Source organism: Macaca thibetana, chromosome 17 (assembly GCF_024542745.1).
Source record: "Macaca thibetana thibetana isolate TM-01 chromosome 17, ASM2454274v1, whole genome shotgun sequence".
In the NCBI taxonomy this organism is placed as follows: domain Eukaryota; kingdom Metazoa; phylum Chordata; class Mammalia; order Primates; family Cercopithecidae; genus Macaca; species Macaca thibetana.
The window spans coordinates 52,842,289-52,861,468 of record NC_065594.1 but is presented as its reverse complement, the minus strand read 5'-3'; the positions used below and the strand labels follow the sequence as shown (position 1 = coordinate 52,861,468).

The window sequence follows — 19,180 nt, the reverse complement described above, 5'->3', positions numbered from 1 at the left end:
AGACCAGCCTGGCCAACATGGTGAAACCCCTCTCTACTAAGAATACAAAAATTAGCCAGGCGTGGTGGTGCACGCCTGTAGTCCCAGCTACTCGGAGGGCTGATGCATGAGAATTGCTTGAGCCTGGGAGGCAGAACACAGGATTTTTAGGGCAGTGAAACTGCTCTGTGATAACATAATGGCAGACACATGTCATGTATCTGTCTAAACCCCATAGAAGGCATGACACCAGCCAGGCATGGTGGAGTCTTCCTAACTTTTGGCAACTGCTGTTTTACTGACTCCATAGTTTTGTCTTTTCCAGCATGTTATATAGTTGGAATCATACAGTACGTAGCCCTTTCAGATTGTCTTTGCCTATTTTTAAATGTTACCTTTTCTCTTCTGTCTTGTTTTTCCACCCCTTAGATGTTACAAGACACAATCTGTTTCTAAAAAAATAAACCCCTGGATTTTCTGAGGAAATATTTCAATGAAAGTCGCTTTATTTGGAACTTAACATTTTATAAATGAGGACACCGAAACCAAAAGAAGTTAAAAAACTTTTCCAAGTTTACACAGCTAGTAATCGCCAGAGCTGAGATTTGAATCCAGTGAGTCTGCTTCCAGAATCATGTTCAGGCGATACTTGTTACTGCTTCCCAATAACAGAAAATAAAGCAATATTAAAAATAACCCAGAATGTGAACAGAAAAGAATCCCTCTCCCCTGAGACCCAAAGACAAAGAAGGTGTATTAAAGGCATGTGTATGCATGCACTGACGTCTCTGTACACACGCACACACACAAATGATAAATAAATGTGATTAATTATCCATAAAGAAATATGCTTTACAACGATTCTTCCATACTAGAGATACCTGATTACATTTTGCCTGAATGCCTACATTCATGTAGCATCTATAGGTCTAATGCCTTTTTCCTTGCTGATTTGGCCACTTTCAGAAGAAACTTAAAAACCATGGCACTCACTTTGAGTCTCCTACATCCCCACTGGGCTGGGAACTACAGGCAGTATGAACTGTTCACAATCTTCTTCATTGCTTGTTTTTCTTCATATAACCCATCAGGTTCTAAATGAGTATATATTTCACTTGACAAAAAAATCTCTGTTTCTCCCCAACTCCAGTATGAGTACCAAAGGGCAGGAATTTTTGTGTCTTATTCACTAATCATTCCCAGAACCTAGAACAAATGCCTGGCCCATAATAGGTACTCAATAAATATTTGTTGAAAGAATGAACTTGATATTAGTATTGCCTAACACTTAACAAACATTATTACTAAATACACTTTATTTCTTATGATGAGCTAAATGGCATGATGGGCTAGAACAGTTTACAGTAACACTACTTTTATAAATTATTCTAAGGCAAGTGCTCTGCGTATAAAAAGCCATAAATAAACAAATTTATTTGAGAAAAAGTAACACGGTTTCTGCAATGGGAATTCTTGCTATTTACTGCAGTTCCTCAAGAACTATGTAACTGAGTGATTAAAATGTTAACACATAAATAGGAGACCTTCAAAAAAGTCAATGAAGTTCAAAATAAGATTTGTTTTTCAAAGCAAATCACTATTGAATTGGAGGGGTACCTTTTTGTGAAGATGTAGTCTAAACACCTCTCTAGATAAAGAATGAAAGTATTGGGGTTCTCTGAGTCTTAGCCATATAGGTGTACTATAAATAATTTGGAGGAATACAGTACAGACTATTATTCAAATTTGTAAATGATACTAATTCCAACCAACTGAGAAAACCACAGTAAATTTGTTCAAAGAGTGCTCGAAGGGGCAGAAAAGGGACAGGCCAAAAATATGGGGATATATAACAGTTATTTCAGCAGTACACAGTATTAATTCAAAATGATATAGAGGTTGGATTAGCTTGCTCCTATACACAGTAGACAAACATATCTGGGAAGCATTCTAGATATTTATACAACAGTCACATCGGATGACTCCATATTTCTCTATCATCCTTTATAATCATTCTTACTTTTTCACCTTTCTTTTTCAATTCCAAAGCCCATTTTTCATCAAGGTTTCCACAAGAAGAAAATATTACACATTTGTCCAAATGAATGTTTTCACACATAGGTTGCTGACAGTGTTAAAACAAAAGAGGAAATAATAAAAAAGAAACAGAACAGAATAGCAACTAATAGAATGTATTCCACATGTTAAGGATATTGTTTCAGATACACACACACAAATACACAACACATATTTGGGCACTGGCTTGCTATGTAAGGTACACTTCATACTATAGGTCATGGTCAAAAAAGTATAAAAGCTATTTGTCGGCTGGGTGTGGTGTCTCACACCTGTAATTCCAGCACTTTGGGAGGCCGAGGTGGGCGGATCACCTGAGGTCAGGAGTTTGAGACCAGCCCGGCCAACATGGTGAAACCCTGTCTCTATTAAAAATACAAAAAATTAGCCGGGCGTGGTGGCACACACCTGTAATCCCAGCTACTGAGGAAGCTGAGGCAGGAGAATTGCTTGAGCCCAGGAAGCGGAGGTTGCAATGAGCCGAGATCGTGCCAATGCACTCTAGCCTGGCTAGAAATTGCTATTTGTCTAGGTACTAGTTACATTTTTAATGATAAAGGATTATATTTACATTCAAATCAGCCCCAATCTTCCAAATCAGTCTTAGGTCAACTTTGTGGCCAGTTTTCCAAAAGCTTAATCACTTAGTGAAAATGTGATTTCAAGAGTAATCATACCATATATTACAGTATTCAGTATGTTCTCTGTTTTTCTTCAATATGTTAAATATAGCTAATAACACATCCATCAGGAACCTAAGAGTAGACTGATTGTATTTGAATCATTTTTGCAAATTCTTTGATTCTTCTTTGATGTAATTGTTGATATGGTTAGGCTTTGTGTTCCCATCCAAAGTTCATCCTGAACTGTAGTTCCCATCAGAAGAACCCAGTGGGAGGTAATTAATCATGGGCATGGTTACACTCATGCTGTTCTTGTGACAGTGAGTTCTCACAGGATCTGATGGTTTTATAAGGGGCTTTTCCCCCTTTGCTCTGCACTTCTCCTTGCTGCCACCATGTGAAGAAACACATGTTTGCTTACCCTTCCACCATGACTGTAAGTTTCCTGAGGTTTCCCCAGCCCCGTGGAACTGTGAATCAATTAAACCTTTCTTTTATAGATTACGCAGTCTCAGGTATGTCTTTATTAGCAGCATGAGAACAGCTTAATACAGTAAATCAGTACTGGATAGTGGGGCGCTGATGTAAAGATACCTGAAAATGTGGAAGTGACTTTGGAACTGAATAACTGGCAGAGGTTAGAACAGTTTGGAGGGCTCAGAAGAAGATAGGAAAATGTGGGAAAGTTTGGAGCTTCCTAGAGACTGGTTGAACTTCCTAGACCTTTGACCAAAATGCTGATGGTGATATGGACAAAAAGGTCCAGGCTGACTGAGGTAGTTTCAGATGGAGATGAGGAACTTCTTGGGAACTAGAGTAAAGGTCACTCTTGCTATGCAAAGAGACCGGTGGCATTTTGCCGCTGCCTTAGAGATCTGTAGAACTTTGAACTTGAGAGAGATGATTTAGGGTATCTGGGGTAAGAAATTTCTTTCTTTTTTTTTTTTTTAAATTATAAGTTTTGGGATACATGTGCAGAATGTGCAGGTTTGTTACATAGGTATACATGTGCCATGGTGGTTTGCTGCACCCATCAACCTGTCATCTACATTAGGTATTTATCCTAATGCTATCCCTCCCCTAGCTCCCCATCCCCAGACAGGCCCCAGTGTGTGATGTTCCCCTCCCCGTGTCCATGTATTCTCACTGTTCAATTTCCACTTATGAGTGAGAACACGTGGTGTTTGGTTTTCTGTTCCTGTGTTAGTTTGCTGAGAATGATGGTTTCCAGTTTTATCCATGTTCCTGCAAAGGACATGAACTTTTTTATGGCTACATAGTAGTCCATGGTGTATATGTGCCTCATTTTCTTTAACCAGCCTATTTGGGTTGGTTCCAAGTCTTTGCTATTGTGAACAGTGCCGCAATAAACATACGTGTGCACGTGTCTTTATATCAGAATGATTTATAATCCTTTGGGTATATACCCAATAATGGGATTGCTGGGTCAAATGGTATTTCTGGTTCTAGATCCTTGAGGAATCGCCACACTGTCTTCCACATGGTTGAACTAATTTACACTCTAGGGGAAGAAATTTCTAAGCGGCAAGGCATTCAAGAGGAAGTAGAGCACAAAAGTTTGGAAAATTTGCAGCCTGACAATACGATAGAAAAGAAAACCTCATTTTCTGGAGAGAAATTTGAGCCTCCTGTAGAAATTTGCCTATGTAACAAGGAGCCAAATGTTAATTGCCAAGACAATGGTGAAAATGTCTCCAGGACATGTCAGAGACCTTCACAGCAGCCCCTCCAATCACAAGCCTGGAGCCCTAGGAGATAAAAATGGTTTCCTGGGGCCAGGCCCAGGGACCCCCTGCTCTATGCAGCTTCAGGACATGGTGCCCTGCATCCCAGCTGCTTCAGCTCCAGCCATGGCTAAAAGGGCCCAATGTACAGCTCTGGCCTTTGCTTCAGATGGCGCAAACCCCAAGCTTTGGCAGCTTCCACATGGTGTTGGGCCTGTGGGTGGGTGCACAGAAGTTAAGAACTGAGGTTTGGGAACCTCTGCCTAGATTTCAGAGGATGTATGAAATCTCCTGGATGTTCAGGCAGAAGTTTGCTCCAAGGGCAGAGCTCTCACGGAGAACCTCTGCTAGGGCAGTGCAGAAGGGAAATGTGGGGTTGGAGCACCCACAAAAAGTCCACACTAGGACACTGCCTAGTGGAGCTGTGAGAAGAGGGGGCCACTGCTTTCAGACCCCATAATGGTAGCTCTACTAACAGCTTGCACTGTCTGCCTGAAAAAGTTGTAGACACTGCCAGCCCATGAAAACAGCCAGGAGCGGGGCTGAACCATGCAAAGCCACAAAGGCAGAGCTGCCCAAGACTGCGGGAGCCCACCTCTTGCATCAATGTGACCTGGATGTGAGACCTGGAGTCAAAGGAGGTCATTTTGGAGCTTTAAGATTTGACTGTCCTGTTGGATTTTGGACTTAAAATGGGGCCTGTAGCCCCTTTGTTTTGGTCAGCTTCTACCATTTGAAATGGGTGTATTTACCCAATGCCTGTACCCCCACTGTATCTAGGAAGTAATTAATTTGCTTTTAATTTTGCAGGCTCATAGGCGGAAGGGACTTGCCTTGTCTCAGATGAGACTTTGGCCTTGGACTTTTGGGTTAATGTTGGAATGAGTTAAGACTTTGGGGGACTGTTGGAAAGGCATGATTGTGTTTTGAAATATGAGGACATGAGATTTGGGAGGGTCCAGGTACAGAATGATATGGTTAGGCATTGTGTCCCCGTCCAGATCTCACCCTGAATTGTAGTTTCCAAAATCCCCCCATGTTGTGGGAAGGACCCGGTGGGAGGTAATTAATCATGGGGGCAGTTACCCTCATGCTGTTCTCATGATAGTGAGTGAATTCTCAAAAGGTCTGATGGTTTTTGTAAGGGGCTTTTCCCCCTTTGCTTGGCACTTCTTGCTGCCACCCAGTGAAGAAGGACATGTTTGCTTCCCCTTTCACCACAACTGTAAGTTTCCTGAGGCCTCCTCAGCCCTACAGAAGTATGAGTCAATGAAACCTCTTTCCTTTATTGATTACCCAGTCTCAGGTATGTCTTTATTAGCAGTGTGAGAATTGACCAATACACTTGCCAACCTAATGGAAGCTCACTCAACTGGAGAGCTCCTTTCAGGCCTCAAGAAGTCTGGACACACTGGCCAACTCAGGGGTTTCATGTTCTGGAAAGTACAGTTAACCCAAGCAGAACTTCTGTGGTTTCATAAAGTGCTATGACTGGCATTAAGGAGGCTCTCAAAATTACTAGCTATTTTTATTTATACGTATATATTCATATAATCATTTTTGTTATAATATTTACTGAAAATTGATAATAGACTATGATATCATTACTCTTAAATGTTTATGTTCATTTTTGTCTTATGTATTATTATTGCTTAACTTTGGCTTTTTGATTCAACAAACTCATTTTGTCAGTAATTCATGTTCTCTAATTTGAATATAACAATTCTGGTTAATTTGAAGCTTTTCTTTGTTTTAAAAATACAGTTTTTCAAAAAATGCTCATCATCACTAATCATCAGAAAAATGCATATCAAAACCACAATGAGGTACCATCTCATACCAGTCAGAATAGCTTTTATTAAAAAGTCAAAACTGGTGAGGCTGAGGAGAAAAGGGAATGCCTGTATATTGTTGGTAGGAACATAAGTTACTTCAGCCATTGTGGAAAGAAGTTTGGAGATTTCTCAAAGAACTTAAAACAGAGCCACCATTCAACCTAGCAATCCCATTACTGGATATAAACCCAAAGGAACATAAATCATTCTACCAAACACATGTACTGGCATGCTCATCACAGCACTATTTACAATAATGAAGACATGCAATCATCCTAGGTGCCCATAAACAATGGATTGGATAAAGAAATTGTCATACATATACACCATGGGACACTATGCAGCAATAGAAAAGAATGAAATTGTGTCCTTTGCAGCAACATGGATGCAGCTGGAGGCCATTACCCTAAGTGATTTAATGCAGAAACAGAAAACCAAATACTCCATATTTTTACTTATTAAGTGGGAACTAAACATTGCATATATATATGGACATAAAGATGGGAACGATGGGAACAACAGACACTGGGAACTAGCAATGGGATGAGGGACAGGGGGCCAAGGGTTGAAAAACTAACTATTAGGTACTATGCTCACTACCTGGGTGACAGTATCAATTAAACTCCAAACTTTACCATCACATAATATACCCAGAGAAATACAAAAATTAGCCGAGCACTGTAGCAGGAGTCTGTAATCCCAGCTACTTGAGAGGCTGAGGCAGGAGAATCACCTGAACCAGGGAGGCAGAGGTTACAGTGAGCCGAGATTGTGCTACTGCGCTCCAGCCTGGGCGACAGAGTGAGACTCCATTTCAAAAAAACCAACCAACAAAAAACCCAGATAATAAACCTGCCCATGTATCCCTGAATCTAAAATAAAAGTTGAAATTAAAAAAAAAGAACATTCACTGTTTATGTTATGATTATATAAACACTATTCACCAATGAATACTTGTCTTAATTAAAAAATAAATAAAATAAAAATGCAGTTTTTCACATTTCTCCTAAAATGCTTAGTTTGTATGCAATTAAATACACTTCTATATTTGATAAGAGCAGTTGATTATTCTTCAGAATTGCAGTTTTAGTACCACATACCTCGTCACAGAAATTATTTAAATTATCATTAAAAATTTTGCTATTGTGTTAAAATTCATTTTATTGTTTATTCTGAATTTTTTTTTTTTTTTTTCTTGAGACAGAGTCTTGCTGTGTCACCTAGGCTGGAGTGCTGCAGTGGTGCGATCTCGGCTCACTACAACCTCCGCCTCCTGGGTTCAACCGATTCTCATGCCTCAGTCTCCCAAGTAGCTGGGATTACAGATGCCCACCACCACGCCTGGCTAATTTTTGTATTCTCAGTAGAGACAGGGTTTCACCATGTTGGCCAGGCTGGTCTTCAACTCCTGACCTCAGGTGATATCCCTGCTTCAGTCTCCCAAAGTGTTGGGATTATAGACATGAGTCACCACGCCAGGCTTATTCTGAATACTCCTATATAGGCAAAATCATTATTTACTCCAACTCTGGAACTGTTATTTCCTTTAAAAATTGCCAGATTTACAAGAAAAATACTTATTCTATTAATATTATGGCCAGCAAGAGAAAAATGAATGTAACTCTAGAACAGAAATAAGATCCTACATTTACCAAGTGATTAACATATGCCAGTTAGTGTGCTAAGTGCTTATCTTAGATTGAACCCTCTCTCATTTTGGGGCAAACATGCAATATTATATTATTATTGCCACTCATACTTTGGAAAATTGAGGCTTACAAAAGATAACTTGCCTAAAGTCATATAACCAGTCTGCCTAACTTCAAAGTTCTTGTTTTTTTCCCCTTTTCCTCTAAACAAACAAGACAGAACCCTGGGGCACGTCAACACTTAAGACATAATCAGAGAAAAAGGAGTCAACAAATGAGACTGAGAAGTACAAAGGTAACAAAGTGGTGGGAGGAGACAGCACGTGAAGATTTGGGAAGAGGGGAGATGACAGAAGATGAGGATGAGAAGTAGATTAGAATCAAATTGGCCATCTATGCCACGCTAAAGAATCTGGACATTGTCTTGTAGGCAACAGGCATTTAAAAATAAGTCACGATTGACAGCACAGAGGACAGTTTTGGATAGGGGAAAGACTTTTTAAAAATTATTAGTTTTTAAATTGATAAATAATAATTACACATATAGGGTATATGTGATATTTTTATACATTCATATAATATATAACAATCAAATCGGGATATTTAGGACATCAATAACCTTAAACATTTGTCATTTCTTTGTATTAGGAACATTTAGAATCTTCTAGCTATTTTGAAATATACAATAAATTATTGTAAAAAAAGTCATCCTATTGTACAATTAAACACTACAACTTATTCCTTCTATCTAACTTTATATTTGTACATTAACCACCCTCTCTTCATTTCCCATCTTCACCTTCCCAGGTTCTGGTGACTGTTATTCTACTATTATTCTAGTAAGAGACTTTTGATGGGCTGATGAATTAAAGTTCACTTGCTAAATTAAAAAAATTCAGGTAATGTAGTATCTCATCTAAGTGTTATTTTTTTTTTTTTTTTTTTTGAGACGGGGTCTCACGCTGTTGCCCAGGCTGGAGTGCAGTGGCGCGATCTCGGCTCACTGCAAGCTCCGCCTCCTGGGTTCACGCCATTCTCCTGCCTCAGCCTCCTGAGTAGCTAGGACTACAGGCGCCCGCCACCGCGCCCGGCTAATTTTTTGTATTTTTAGTAGAGACGGGGTTTCACTGTGGTCTCGATCTCCTGACCTTGTGATCCGCCCGCCTCGGCCTCCCAAAGTGCTGGGATTACAGGCTTGAGCCCGGCCTTAAGTGTTATTTTTTAAGCCTTGTGTTTCTAGTAATGAAATACATGCCACTGTTCTTTACTAAATGATATTTTTCTTTGAGACAGAGTCTTGCTCTATCACCTGGGCTGGAGTGCAGTGACACAATCTTGGCTCACTCTAACCTCTGCCTCCCAGGCTCAAGCGATTCTCTTGCCTCCGCCTCCCAAGTAGGTGGGACTATATGTGCATGCCACCACACCCAGATGATTTTTGTATTTTTAGTAGAGACAGGGTTTCAACATGTTGGCCAGGCAGGTCTCGAACTCCTGGCCTCAAGTTATCTACCTGCCTTGGTCTCTCAAAATGATGGGATTACAGATGTGACCCACTGCGCCCAGCCTACTAAAGGATTTTTAATAACAGACAAACATTTTGAAAGGCAAAGGAGCCCTACAAATCATACTGTTTTAAATGTCTTCTAAGAAAATAAGATACATCTTATAGTTGCTGTTGATAAAGCCCATGCATGAAAAAATTGGTCTTGGCTGTTCATATTATTATTTCAATTGAGTTTGGAGTATGGCTAGTCCTTCATAGGCTGAGTACAATTGTCATTTAAGTATCTAAAAAGATCACAATGGATTCGGCATTGAAACAGAAGAAAAACACAGCAACAGAGTTGTGCAATATAGGATAAAAAATCACTGCCTAAAGTCTAAAAGAAAGTATGTCTAAAATGAAAAAATTAAAGTAATAACAAAGCATTGTATCATAGTTTAATTAGCAGCATCCTCCACTCTTCTTCTTAGTGGTACAAAAAATAGTGGAGGGTTTTTTTTTTTTTTTTTTAATGTCATTGAAGTCTTAGAAGTATGGTTGACCTTGAAATTTAATCAGATCTAGTTTGTTTAGGGCCACATGGTAGCTATGTAAGTCTCCTCCTTTAAAATGTTGAGGTGGGGTCCTATGAGTTGCATGTGCCACAGACTCTTTCCAAGACACTGGGCTCACTGGGGATGCCGGAAGAACACTCCTAGCAGTTGTTAGAGGCAGAAGAATGGGTCAGGCAACTCAAACGGCAGAGATAAATGTTTTATTCCTTCAAGTACTTACTTTACAGCAATAAAGCTTATTTTATATTGCTAATGCATGATTAGTGTTATTTGTGTCCCCTTTGCATGACATATTTTCAGATTTTTTTCATTTTCTATGTTTAAATAGAAACACAATCCCATCCTCTCTGTATATGCTGTGCACATGCACACACATAAATATATTAAAACTCAGAGAATCAGAAATTATCCTGCAATTTGTTTTTTGAAAAATCATCAATACATTATAAATTTCTTTCAAAGTTAGTACCTATAGGTCTACTTTATTTTACCTATGCATCTTGAAACCTCTTTCAAATCTAGCAATGCCTTCTAGGTACCAAATTCCAGGTAGCTAAACCTTGCCGTGTGGTCACTGATGACTGCGCATGTCCCATTTTCTAGACAAGCTTCCTGAAATTAAGTTAGTTGTAAAAGATAAATCTCTGAGTGCTTACAGTAGAAAATAAGTCCTTTGTTAATAAGGTTGGTTATGTTAGAAGTGAAAAACCATGTCTATTTTGTCATCAGTTGTTGAATATAGCAGGAAATTGATAAATATTTACTGAATAACTAGAAGGACAGCACGTGTTTAAGGCAGCTAAGAAAGACCAATTCTTGTTGGCAATAATGTGGCACGCTTTATGATTCTGGATTTTCTACTGTTTAACAAACTCCACACCGACACCTGATTCTTAACTAAACTTGGTGGTTACTTGAGAATTAGGGGGTATGTACAAGTACACAAAAAGGAATAACTTTTTTTCTCTTTTATACTGGACCAACTAATAAAACAATGGTTGAAAGACATTGGCCATCAAGCAATGAAGGACGGTGATTCCTGACACATAGGAAACAAACAAGGTAAACTCTATGACTGTCTGAGTTTATTGCCTAGAGACAGCTTTCAAGCTGCGGTGCTGGGAAGGAGAATTAAGGCAGAGCCTGTCAAACTCTCTGAGTTAAGGAGCTGTTGATACAAGTAAAAACCAAGGTGGTTACAGTTCATATGGGAGACTACTGAAGAAAAGGGAGCTGCAAAGAGACAGTACTCTGACAATTTACAGATAGTGCCCCTTAAGTATTCACCTGGCACAGAACACTGCATATGTATAAAGACAGGAGACAAAACTACAGACAAGATTGGTGGGAACAATCTCTGAAGTGAACATGGGCAAGGCATAGTGCTTATTTCCATCAGCCAAAGTAGAAAACCTTATAATTTACAGGACATGGAATACTGAAAGAGTTTTGTTACAGTAATGGGGGAGAAATTGGCCTTACGATAAACCCTTTTCCGCCTAAAAAAGCTTAAAAGCAAGATTTGGAAGAATCAAACTGTTTCCAAGAAACCTAATTATGTTCCATAAAAAAGCTAACAAAAGCATATAGGAATACAAAATATCTAGCACCAAGGTTAAATTTACAAGGTCTGGCATCCAGTAAATAATTACTACGTATGCAAAGAAGCTGAACAATGTGATATATAATGAGATAAATCAACTTTATTGAAGCCAGCCATGAAATGACAAAATAATAGAATTAGTAGACAAGAATACAAAAAAAAGTTACTGAAATTATATTTCACATGTTCCAGAAAATAAAGTTTGAGAATGTTAAGGAGAGACCTAAAAGACACAAAGAAGATACAATTTGAATTTCTGGAAATGAAAACTACAACATATGAGATAAAAACTGGATTAAACTGAAAGCAGATTATATAGTGGTAAAGAAAAGACTAGTGAACTGGAAGACATAGTAAAAGAAGCTATCCAAAAGAAAAGCAGAAAAAAGACTGAAAAAAAAAAACTGAAGAGAACATCATTTGTTCTGTTGTAGAATAACTTTAAGCAGCCTAATATATGTCTAATTGAAGTCCCCAAAGGAAAATGAGAGGATAGAAGTATTTAAAAATTTAAGAAATTTATAAATTTGATAAACTCACATATGTAAGATATTCAACAAAACCCATGCATAGAAAAAAATGAAGAAAACTGCAGCAAGTCAAATGATAATCAAATTGCTTAAAGTCAGTGACTAAAAATCTCTTAAAAGCAGCTAAATAAATACACATTACCTAGAGAGGAACAAAGATAAGGATGAAGCAATATCTTGGCAGAAACGATGCAAACTAGAAGAGAGTGAAGCAACATCTTTCAACTACTGAAAAAGAGAGACAGGGAGAGAAAAGTCAACCTCAAATTCCTTACCCAGTGAAAATATCTTTCTAAAAAACAAAGGTGAGCCCAGCAAATCCATTCCCAGGTACACACTTAAAAGACATTAAAACAGGTACTCCTACATTTGCTTGTATTTGTGTGTTCATAGCAGCACTTTTTATAATAGTCAAAAAGTTGGAAATAACCTAAATGTTCATCAAAGGATGAATGAATAAACAAATTAAGGTAAATATACACAACAGAATATTATTCCGCCGTAATAAGGGATAAAGTACTGGCTACATGCTACAATATGGATGAACATCAAAAACAGTATGCTCAGTGAAAGAAACCAGACACAAAAGGTCACATATTGAAATGAACATAACCATATCAACAAATATATTAGATGTTAAGGGTTCTAAAAAAATCTCCAATTGAAAATCATACTTTGTCAGACGGGTAAAAAGAAGGATGGAAAAACATACACCTTGCTAATACTACTATTTTAGTAGTTTTCGCTGTAAAAATTTGACAGTAAAAGACATCCAACAGTTGACAGTTTTTAGTTACACAGTGAAAACTGAAAAATAATAGTAGTAAGATAAATTAAAGAAGATCTAAATAAGGGTAAAGATGCAGTGTGTTCATGGGTCAGAATATTCAATATTAAGATGTCAATTTTCTCTGCTTCATCTATATTTTCAACTTACGTAATGTCAACCAAAATCACAGCTAGTTTTTGAAAAACATTAACAAACTGATGATAGAATTCATATAGAAATGCAAAGAAAAAACCAGCTAAACAACTTTGAAATGAACAGCATTGGAGGAACAATACTATCTGATTTCCAGATATTCTAAAGCTACAGCAATCAAGACAGTGTGGTACTGACATAAAGACAGACAGATAACTGGAACAGAGAGTTGAGAACAGTCTCACACATAAATGATCAATTGTTTTTCAATAAATGATGCCAGAACAGTTGGGTTTCAATTATGCAAACATCAATTTCAATCTATATCTTCCACTCGATATAAAAATTAAACGAAAAATGAATCACAGACCTAAAACTATGAAACAGCTAGAAAAAAACATATACAAAACCCCTTATGACCCTAGGTTAGGCAAAGATATTTAAAATACAACACCGAAACACAATCCCTAAAAGAACAAAGTGATGAACTGTACTTGATAAAAGCATCTCTTCAAAAGACATTGTTGGCTGGGTGGGATGGCTCACACCTGTAATCCCAGCACTTTGGGAGGCCAAGGTGGGAAGATTACTTGAGCCCAAGAGTTTGAGACAACCTGAGCAACATAGCGAGACCCCATCTCTACAAAACACACAAAAAAATTAGCCAGGGGTGGTTGTAGGTAACTGTAGTCCTAGTATTTGGAATGCTAAGGCTCCCAATAGTTTGAGGCTATTGAGGCCAAGAGTTAAGGCTGCAATGAGCTATGATTATACCACTGCACTCCAGCCTGGGTGACAAAGTGAGACTCTGTCTGTAAAAATAAATAAAAAAACATCATTAAGAGGTGAAAAGATAAGCCACAGGGTGGGAGAAAATATTTGTAAATCATGTATCTGATAAATGACTTGTATTTAGAACACATAAATAATACTCAAAACTCAAGAATAAGAGGACAAACAATCTGATAAAACAGACAAAAAATGTGAGGAGACACTTCTCCCAAGAGGACAAACAGAGGGCAAGAAGAAACTCAAATGAGAAGATCCTCAAAATCGTTCGTCATTAGGGAAATGCAAATTAAAACCACACTAATATGCCACCACACACCCATTATAGAGAAAAAAAAACTAACCATATCAAGGCAAGGATGTAGAAAAATTGGAACTTTCATACATTATTGATGGAAATGTAAAATGGTACAAACATCTGGGAAAACAGATTAGCAGTTTCTTAAGATGTCAAATAGACACCTACCATATGATCCAGCTAGTCTACTCCTAGATATTTACCCAAGAGAAATGAAAGCATACATCCATACAAAGACTTATATGTGAATGTTCATATGAGCTTTATTTAAAAAAAACTGGAAATGACCCCAATGTCCATCAACAAGTGAATGGAAAAACAAACTGTGGTACAACCACACAATGAAATGTTACTCAGTAATGAAAGAAGCAAAGTACGAATAAATCTTGAAATAATTATGCAGAATGAAAGAAGACAGATTAACAAAAGTATATGCACACTGTATGACTCCTCTTATATAAAAGTCTAGGAAACACAAACTAGGCTGGGTGTGGTGGCTCACGCCTGTAATCCCAGCACTTGGAGAGGCCAAGGCAGGTGGATCACGAGGTCAGGAGTTCGAGACCAGCCTGGCCAACAGAGTGAAACCCCATCTCTACTAAAAATACAAAGCCGGGAATGGTGGCACACGCCTATAGTCCCAGCTACTTGGGAGGCTGAGGCAGGAGAATTGCTTGAACCCGGGAGGCTGAGGTTGTGGTGAGCCAAGATCGTACCACTGTACTCCATTCTGGGCAATAGAGTGAGACTCTGTCTCAATAAAAAACAAACAAACTAATCTACAGTAACTGAAAGTAAATCAGTAGTTGCTTAGGGACTGAGATGGGGAAGACTGGGAGGGAAGAATTCCAAAGGGGCATATGGAAACTTTTGGGGAGATGTATGTGTTCATTACCTTTATTTTGGTGATAGTTTCATGGGTATATTCATGTGCCAAATGTTAAACTGCACTATACCTTAAATGTGCAATTTACTGTATATCAATTATACCTCAATAAAGCTGCTAAAAAGGGGAGTATCTGTTTTTATTTTGGGTATTACTTAGCATTGTCATTTTGTCCATTCACTTACGTATAACCTCAGACATAATCTGAATAGCATTTAACTCAATGGTAATTCTAACATTAGTTATTTGTATTTCATCTGTGTATTATCAAAAAGGCCAAACTGATTTAAATATTTAAACTGATCCAAAGAATAGAGATCCTGAACCAGCCTAGCCAATATGGTGAAACCCTGTCTCTACTAAAAATACAAAAAATTAGCCTGGCGTGGTGTTGTCCACCTGCTATACCAGCTACTCGGGAGGCTGATGCAGGAGAATCACTTGAAACTGGAAGGCAGAGTTGCAGTGAGCCAAGAATGCACCACTGCACTCTAGCCTGGGCAAGAGAGCGAGACTCTGTCTCAAAAATAAATAAACAAATAACATAAAATAAAGAGTAAAGATCCTGAGATAACTTCCTTCTGTATTATTTCACCATCTATTATGAATAGTCTATTGTTATAACAGCAATCTAATACTAATCATTCAGCTAGTTTATATAATTATTTTAAGAGTAAACGATATAATTTTCGTGAAGCAGAAAAAAGTAAAATCCATGGAATACTTTAAATATTTTATTTTCAATCTTAAGGGAAAAGTTATATACTGAAGTTGGTATGGATCCTTTAATACAGGATTACTGATTCTTTCTCCAAATGTCTTATGAAATATTTTCAAACATACACAAAAGTCCAGAACTGAGTACTAAACCTATATGTACATGTCATCCAACTTCAAACATTATTAACATTTTGTGATTCTTGTTTCATTTGTTGAGCCCTTCCTCCTTTTCTCATGAAATATTTTAAAGCAAATTCCAGGCACCATACCATCTCATATCATAAATATTTCAGCATTTAAGTATTTTTCTCAATATAAGAAATAGATTATTTAAAAATGGTTTCATGCAAATTATACTTAATTATAGGAGCATTTAACACTTAATTTCTTATGTTTTCTCCGAACAATGTATAGACGTGTGTTCACATTTAGAAATTCTTTCTTTTTATGTTTGAGACAGAGTTTCCCTCTGTTGCCCAGGCTGGAGTACAATGGCACAATCTCAGCTCACTGCAACCTCCACCTCCCAAGCTCAAGTGATTCTCGGGCCTCAGCCTCCTAGGTAGCAGGAATTACAGGCATGTGCCATCATGCCCAGCTAATTTTTGTATTTTTAGTAGAGACAGGGTTCCGCCATGTTGGCCAGGCTGGTCTTGAGCTCTTGACCTCAAGTGATCCGCCTGCCTTGGCCTCCCAAAGGGCTGGAATTAAAGGCATGAGCCAGTGCACCCGGCTTCTTTATTTTTAGAGATGGCGGATCTTAATTTGTAGCCAAGGCTCAAACTCGTCAGCTCATGTGACCCTCCTGCCTTGGCCTCCGAAAGTGCTGGGATAATAGGCATGAGCCACTGCATCCAGTCCACATTTAGAAATTCTTATTTCAATTAACTGAAATGCTCAGGAAGGCATGTAATTTAATATTTTACTTTTAAAAAATATTTTTGAGAATTATTGTGAAATTAAAGCCAACATGAGGGATCTACAATATATTAGCAAACAGAGGTTCATTTGTTTCTTTAAGTTATTCATTTATTTATCTTTTCTGCTTCCAGCTAGCAGTGTGCTGGAGTTGGCTTGCAGCAGCTTGTAGGACTTCTCTATTATTTCATATAAAGACTTGTACATGGATGTTCATATGAGCTTTATTCCAAAAACTGGAAATGACCCCAATGTCCATCAACAAGTGAATGGATAAACAAACTGTGGTACATCCACACAATGAAATTACTCAGCTCAGACCACAGGGCTTCCGTAGCTGATGAGGATGGGATTCGAACTGCATGGGCAAGGACTTCATGCCTAAAACACCAAAAGCAATGGCAACAAAAGCCAAAATTGACAAATGGTATGTAATTAAACTAAAGAGCTTCTGCACAGCAAAAGAAACTACCATCAGAGTGAACAGGCAACCTACAGAATGGGAGAAAATGTTTGCAATCTACTCATCTGACAAAGGGCTAATATCCAGAACCTATAAAGAACTCAAACAAATTTACAAGAAAAAAACAACCCCATCAAAAAGTGGGCAAAGGATATGAACAGACACTTCTCAAAAGAAGACATTCATACAGCCAACAGACACATGAAAAAATGCTCATCATCACTCGCCATCAGAGAAATGCAAATCAAAACCACAATGAGATACCATCTCACACCAGTTAGAATGGCAATCATTAAAAAATCAGGAAACAACAGGTGCTGGAGAGGATGTGGAGAAATAGGAACACTTCTACACTGTTGGTGGGACTGTAAACTAGTTCAACCATTGTGGAAAACAGTGTGGCGATTCCTCAGAGATCTAGAACTAGAAATACCATTTGACCCAGTCATCCCATTACTGGGGATATACCTGAAGGATTATAAGTCATGCTGCTATAAAGACACATGCACTCGTATGTTTATTGCAGCACTATTCACAATAGCAAAGACTTGGAATCAACCCAAATGTCCATCAGTGACAGGCTGGATTAAGAAAATGTGGTACATATACACCATGGAATACTATGCAGCCATAAAAAAGGATGAGTTCAGGTCCTTTGTAGGGACATGGATGCAGCTGGAAACCATCATTCTCAGCAAACTATCGCAAGAACAGAAAACCAAATACCGCATGTTCTCACTCATAAGTGGGAATTGAACAATGAGATCACTTGGACACAGGAAGGGGAGCATCATACACTGGGTCCTACTGTGGGGAGGGGGTAGGGAGGAGGGATGGCATTAGGAGATATACCTAACGTAAATGATGCGTTAATGGGTGCAGCACACCAATATGGCACATGTATATATACGTAACAAACCTGCACGTTGTGCATATGTACCCTAGAACTTAAAGTATAATAAAAAAAAAGAAATTACTCAGCAATGAAAAGAATGAAGTACAAATGAATCTTGAAAGTTTTTAGGGATTTTGTGAGCTGGCTATCAAACACAACTAGCATTAAAAACTAAATTATTTAAATTTATAGTAAAATACATTTTATTAAAAACAAAGGTAAAAATAATCAAACTTGTCAATTTAAAATTATTTTACTATCATCTGTGCTCTTGAGTCTGTTGTGCTCTTGAGTCTTGAGTCTATGTCTGTTGTATCTGTATGCTGCGAACATTAAGTACTGGTATGCTGCTGACAATCTTTACTCCATCTTCAGTAACCTTAGGTTGGTAGTCTGAAGTTAGTCATGGTGGGAATATTTATACAACAGATACAAGCCAATGTTACAAATCAAGCTCTCCCTCATATCCCTCTTGGAAAGCTGGTTGTTAACATTTACCACCGCACCACTGTGTCTACCCCGAGCATTAACTATGTGTCAGGCACTGCAATAAAATGAAGTATTTCTGGTCTTTTGAAATTTGAGGATAAAGATCCTCCAATGTTATAGTATAAAAGACACTGTAAAGATTATAAACAGATCCTTAAGAAAACAAGTAATACATGACATATATTAATGTTATTTAACATATGACTTTAAAAAACCCTTTATTATAAGAGAAATAGTTTTCAAAACTTTTAAAATATTAACTTCTTGGCTGGGTGAAGTGGCACATCTCTAATCCCAGTACTTTCAGAGGCCGTAGGCAGGTGGATCGCTTGAGCCCAGAAGTTCAAGACTAGCCTGGGCAACATGGTGAAACCCTGACTGCACTAAAAAAATATAAAAATTAGCCAGGCATGGTAGTGCATAGCTATAGTCCCAGCTACTCAGGAGGCTGGGGTGGGAGGAGCACTTGACCCTGGGAGGCGGAGGTTGCAATGAACTGTGATCATGCCACTAAACTCCAGTCTGGGTGATAAAGCCAGACCCTGTCTCAACAACAACAATAACAACAACAAAAAAAAAAAAAAAGAAGGAAAAAAGAAAAACTTCTTATGTTGACACTCAGGAATATTAAATAAATAAAAGGAACATTAGCGAAGCAGTACCTTCGGTTTAAATTGTTTTACGACTCGAATTTCAAAA

The 19,180-nt window shown here is 38.1% G+C and overlaps 1 protein-coding gene across 5 annotated transcripts in view; it reads right to left on the bottom strand.

Annotated features, from left to right (window-relative positions):
• The window catches only part of PIBF1 (progesterone immunomodulatory binding factor 1), a 238,717-nt gene that overhangs the window by 64,020 nt on the left and 155,517 nt on the right, over positions 1-19,180 (bottom strand). The window contains exon 15 of one of the 5 annotated variants that reach the window (XR_007720925.1): positions 5-18,371. The exons of the other annotated variants lie outside the window; for them this stretch is intronic. The gene's annotated coding sequence lies outside the window, so the exon portion shown is untranslated. The remainder of the gene's footprint in view (positions 1-4; positions 18,372-19,180) is intronic. 5 annotated transcript variants of the gene reach the window in all.